Raw genomic sequence first — 6,498 nt, 5'->3', positions numbered from 1 at the left:
GAGTTTGTTACTAATTCATAGCAACTATTGGGCCTTTGCATAAGTTGTCCTTTTATTTATAAGTATGATAATTATGGGCTTGGTTTAGAAGTGTTTTAATTCATCTTTTTTGCTTTGTAAATTAAATTATTGACCTCGGCCTATTACTAATGTTTTGTACACCTATCTTTTGTGACCTCCCCAATTTGTTGGTGGATCTTTTGAGGCCCACTAACATTTCTAGATTGAGCCAACCCTATTATGGAAGAACTAAGGCATTGGAGCATAATTTGGAGCGGAAATATTTATTTATGCATTTTTCTATTGGGCTTGGTCGGCCCAATTCCCTACTCTTTATATTATTTACTTGATTATATATATGCTTGTATATAAATTGGAACCCTGAATGAGATTATCACGCCTAAGAGTTGCTAAAAATTGATTTTCAAATTTTAAAAAAAAAACTGTTTAAGCAAATTTAGGATTGCGGATGATTTTTAGGATTTTGGATACCTTTGATATGATTTTGAACTTATAGGCAAACGTTAGGACTACTATGATTGATTTAAAACTTGAGTTGGAAAAGATATTTTGTAAACTTGTATTATCATTTTGGGTGAACTGTTTTGACTATTAAAAAGGCTAATGAGTTAACTTTAAGACTTTTTGTAAAGATTAAGACCAAGAATTGGATAAAAGTTCTAAAAATATGGCTAACCTATGGAGTATATTAGTATGCCTATAAAAACTATTTTCTATACTTAAAAACATTTTTTCTAAACTCGGGTGGGCTTACGTAGTGTTCTACTTCGGTTAACGCCTTTGGATTTTAACCTAGGTGTTCTAGTCCGAAAATCCAAAAAACTCCCAATTTTGGGCAAAAATCTACCATTTTTCGTTTCGTGAAAAGGAGTGTTATTGGCATGAATGACTAATTTCTATTTGCGGAAATATGAAACAAAAACTATTTTTATCACAAGCAATTTATATCTACAAAGGCATACTATTAGAACCCGTAGGTCAACCGTGTTTTACGGATCCTTAATACCGGGGGGCCTAACACCTTCTCCGGGGGATTACCGGAACCCTTACCCATATTTTGGTTAGATTAAGATTCTTTCAAAATTTAACTGTTTTAAATGAACCCTTTTCGAATTGGTTTTCCTAATTTCCTAAAAATTACGAGGCGACACCAAAACATTATCCATTTAGAGTACCACTATGTAGAGGTATATTTTTCCTTTTTCCCGGTACGATTGACAACCATACTTCCTCGGGATACTTTTCTTTTTAAATGAGGCAAGTGCAAATGCGAATCGGAAAAAATATCAAACCGCTGCAGATGGCAACTCTGTTGGGGATAATTTAAAGTTCTAACCATAAGGGTTCCAATAATTTGTGTGTTTGTATGATATAAATTGTTTAAGTGATATAAATTGTTTATTTGTTTAAATTTTTGTAAAATATAACTGTCATTCATGCATGCATACTCCGCCACTCCTGGCATTTATTTTACATTTTTTCTAAACGTGATGACGCGGGATGAGCTGCGGTCATACCTTCACTAAAAACGTTTTGATATGTTCTTTGGAGGTCTCTAAGGTCGAGTGGGCATGCGGTCATTCCACAGCCTTAGAGAGCCCACCCCCAGCTTATCCGCTTGGGTAACCTGTGTCATTCGCTTGAAGAACCATTTTAGAATTATTAGCGTAGAGCGAAGCCAAATCCTTACTGATATAGTCGGCGCCCGACGGGTCGCTGGCTTAGCCCCGTGCGCGCAGCTCGCCCCGGGAGCCGGCCCCAAGGGCCAGCGCGTAGAACTCGCCGCACCACACCAAGGCACCGCCTTTGTCCCGTCATTGGCCGACAGCCCCCCGCGACCTGTGCCACCGCCTGGCTTAATCTTTGAGACAAGCATATGACTACTGGCAGGATCAACCAGGTAGCATTCCTCATAGACGCCGGCGTCGCACGAGCCCGGCCGGCCCCGAAGGGCGCGGATACGGACCATAGACCGATTTGGATATCTCAGACCTACCTGAATTGGACAGGAAGACTATCCGCATCCAACTATGTGAAAATTGAATGATGTACATGCCGTTATATGAACCGTTTGCCCTTGGGTTTGGGTTTGGGTTTTACTTTTTAGTTTAGAAGTTGTACCCCTGCGCGGGACTGATATTTTATATACCCGTTCCCCTATTATGTATCCCCATTCGATATTATCAATATTATATATATTGGGGTAAACGGAACGTCTTAACGGTACCAGCATCCTTCAAACGATAGTATACTTTTGTTGATATATTGATGACATGATATATATTTTTTACATGCTACGTGCTATACACTCTTCTTTGCCATGCCTATTTTTGATTTACGCATATAAAGACATTTGTTTTGCTTCAACCACGAATAGTCCATCAGTTCCCAAAATCTTAGAATGTCGTCAAAACGCACCCCAAAGTAAAATCTCAAAACACCATGTCAAAAGTCAAGTTTTCTAAAACTTCTAAAACGTCTTTCGATCATCATCCGATCCACGTGAACCACGTCATTTTCAAAAGCACATTTTTTTCACTCAATATTGCTAAGAGCCGCACCCCTCGGTCCTTGCAACCTCTAAAGTTTTAAGACAAATAGCCCAGCTGCCGCAAATTGCCGACAACTACTTCATTCCTAAAAAATCATTCTTATAAGACCCAAAAGATTGTTAAGGTCATATTTTGCCCTTTCAAAGTCCAAACACTCCAAGTCCTAAATGGTTGAGTCATCATCTAATACTCGTTGACCGTGTCATCCTCAAAGATCACTGTCACATACAAAGATTACCAAAATAGCACAAAAATCAGTCGAATAGGCGAAATTCTGTCCGTCCGGGTCATCTCCAAAAGTCTCTATGTGAGCCGAAGTTTGGACAATATGTTTCAAGTAAAATAGATGTTACATCTCTTATTATGATTAACGAACTAACACATTTACCTCTTGATTTTTTCTTCTCTTTTGATTGACTCGTGGGGATCACCGAGAGGTTTCGGTAACGAAACTTAAGTCGTGATCCGTTTTAGACCATCCATGTGTTACACTATCGTGATCTCACAAAATTCAAATCACAACTTTTTTTAGCTCACCCATGCGCTACACTATCATGATATTACAAAATCCAAATCACAACTCCTTAAAAGATTCAAGATTACAACCTTTTTTTTTAGACCACCCATGTGCTACGCTAAAATGTCCGACATCCAAAAATGACAAGCCTGTGCTCATCCAGATAGACAAGCCAAATACGTCAGTTTTGAATTTCGAACTATGTCAGACCTGATTCTTGTTCCAGCAATATACGTAGGCAATCCTATATAAGGGTACGGTCTCCCCGGCGTTTCAAACCACAAACCCCGATAACGAATGGGTACCTCCGATCCGCCTTCAAAAACTTCGTTCTTCCACTGTTTCAAAATATGGACTCTTCGAGTAGATCTGGGGTATGTCTTTGAATCAGTCAAGCTATTCAAATTTTCAAGTGCAAACATCTTGAACTAAGTGCCCTAGGACTGGAAGCTGGGCGACTAGTTCAAAACAGTTCGACAATTCTGATATCTTCATTCATTAGAGTTGCCCAATCAAATGAATAACTCCTTCCCTTATGAGAATCCAAAATAAGAACGTAAGTGGCTTCTTTCGAACGAACGATTCATCCTTTTATAGAAATAAAAAAATGGAGCGTGCTTTTTACGTGACGTCCTATATCTATTATTTAGCCTTCGACTCACTCAATACTTATCTCGGGGATCACATTCCCGTTTCCTTCAGTCTATCATGACACGCTCAGCGAGGTCAACACGAGTCAATCACTTTTACTCTAAAGAAATTTTCTTTGAGCACAACAACAAGGAAGTTACAAAACAACGAGCCTCAAGTCAATGTCAAGTCCAACCAAAGGCGTTATTGAGCCTACTATCGCCTCAACTCTATAAGCCAAAAATGGCTTCATTTCTAACTCAGCCTTTAAATTGGATTCCTTTCACTTCGTTACGTCCACTGACACTTGCTCTTAGAATATTTTAGGTTACGACATTATGCAAAGTTGAACTCGGGAATCAAGATTATGAGGTGCTGAACGGATCCTCACCAATACACATAAGCCAAGACGGCTTCGTCACTAACCTTTTGCGTTATCCTTATCAAAGCAATACTATGATTCTACTGACAATAAAGTCGAATCTCACAGGGATCATGCATCAACACTGCCAAAGACTGGCACATCAAGACTAAAGGATCAATAACGTCACTTGCCCGAGCGTAATCATCACAAAACAAGCAAAACAAACATCAAGCCTTCAAAGACGGCCGAAAATCTCAAAAACCTATTTAATGGCCCAGGCTGAACGGCGGCATCTCTAACTCTTCTCCCAATTTTTAAAGGCTACTTTTAATGACTTTGCTTTAAAAGTTTGCAGAGTCAACTTTAAGTCATCAATGACTTCCATCGACCCCAAAACGGGACAACTTGCTTAGGAGGAATGCCGAATCTTCCTAAAAAATAGGAGCTCCACATCAGGCTACAAAGTACGGTCGAAGATCGAAAAAGCCGATAGAGAGAAAGGCCTACCCTTGCAAAAGCAAGTAATTGCTCAACGGTTTCGTATATCTTTCTAAAGTCCTTTTTAGATTATCTTGACTAAAGTCACTAGTAGAGCGACCACGTAGCTACTAATCATCTTCTTTAAGTACAGGTGATTGCTATAAGATTAAGAGGCATCAAAGTAGTGATCATCCTCAATGTCAAAGGAAATGAGTCAATTGAGCCAAAGGGGCTATAAAGGGACAAAACGCTGCAAGGGCAACATAATTGAGCTGAAAGGGCTATAAACAAAATCAAGCAAAAGAGGCTACAAATGGATGAAGCGCCACAAGGGCGATGGCATCAAAAAGGGCTATAAGATAGACATAGTGTCGTACAGACGACATAAAAGATCCAAAAAGGGCAAAACAACCATCTAACCTAGAAAACCACAGTCCTCGGGGGTCGAGATGACGACAAAGTCAAGAAGGCTACAAAAAAGGCCGAGAAATTCATTCTCAAGCGATACCAAGAAGGTTATAACTATAAATCAAAATCGAGGGGTTATATACGCAAGAATGGTAGAATAGAAACAAACATATCTTCGTGACAAAGCAGGGTTCTCCGCCTTAAAAAATGTGACAAGCAGGGTCTTCCGCCCTAAAAATGAGACAAACAGGGTCGTCCGCCTTAAAAACGTGACACTTACCTCTTAAGTAGACATTGCCTATCTCTAAAGTGGATTTTCATAGGACGATACGCTGGTCTCAAAAAATTCGAGATGATGTCATAAAACATTACCACCAATTATGTTTATGACATAATTCCCAAAGTGAGATTACATAGGTGTTTTTCGAATTTGGTCGCACCAAATGAAAATCGTAGATATCCCTAGATAGAAACTAAGGCAGAAATTTTGAGATCTTTTTAGGAAATCTCAAAACTTCCTCAAAACTCGACATGATAGGTCGCCTACGCAGCTTTAACTGGGGCAGAATTTTTGAGAGGATCTCAAAAATTCTTTCGATATGGCAAGTTTAAGAATTAGAGAATACACTTCTACACTGGGGCAGAAATTTTGAGGAAACTTCAAAATTTCCATTTTTCAGACTCAGAATAACGTCGTTGCCAAGCGACATGATACTATCAAAGGCATCAACCAGACAAGATTCGCCACGTCAAACGGTTTCATATCCAACTTTATCTGTCATACCTTACTAACTTTAGTATAAGGGTTTTGCAGGTAACGCCGTCAAACATCGAAGACATGCCCAAAAATGACAGACGAAAGTGGACATCAAATCCGTAACAATGACATCAAAAATCAAATAAAGCCTCTCGAATGGCGAAAGCCGAACGACTACACTTTGAACTCTCTTCTTCTCCTTTATGAATACATTGTTGTTTCTTTTGACTAGTTTAACGCCTTTTTGCTTCAAGTTTTGCAGAAAGTCACCATCAAGTCATTAACGACTTCCCTTGCCAGTAAATAGGAGCAATTTATTGAAAAGGAATATCAACTCTTCGGGAAAAAGCAGAGATCCTACAAAGTGCGTCAAGGACCACCACGAAGAAAAAGCATGGAAAGCACGGCCCGTAACACCCCGAAATTTTTTAAACTAACTCTTGAATTTTCGATAGACCATATCTTGATAGTAAGGGTATATTTTACTTCGCACTTCCTGAACGTGAACTTGATGATATTTGGTACTTGTTTGAAGTGTTATGGTGTAGTTATGTAAGATACTCCTATTATTATCTTTGTAAATTATTAAATGGATTAGATATTTATGTATTGAGGGCAGCCCCTTTTTTTAGTTATCCAAACAAAAAAAATATGTTTGTAGTTATCCAAAGATAAATATATTACCCTTAGCTCATATCCTCTCTAGATCCTCTTCATATTTCGTTTCCTCCACCAAAATAAAACCCCAAAGCTTCTCTCCTCTCATAAT

This window comes from Lycium ferocissimum, chromosome 7 (genome assembly GCF_029784015.1).
Source record: "Lycium ferocissimum isolate CSIRO_LF1 chromosome 7, AGI_CSIRO_Lferr_CH_V1, whole genome shotgun sequence".
In the NCBI taxonomy this organism is placed as follows: domain Eukaryota; kingdom Viridiplantae; phylum Streptophyta; class Magnoliopsida; order Solanales; family Solanaceae; genus Lycium; species Lycium ferocissimum.
This window is presented reverse-complemented; position numbering follows the sequence as displayed.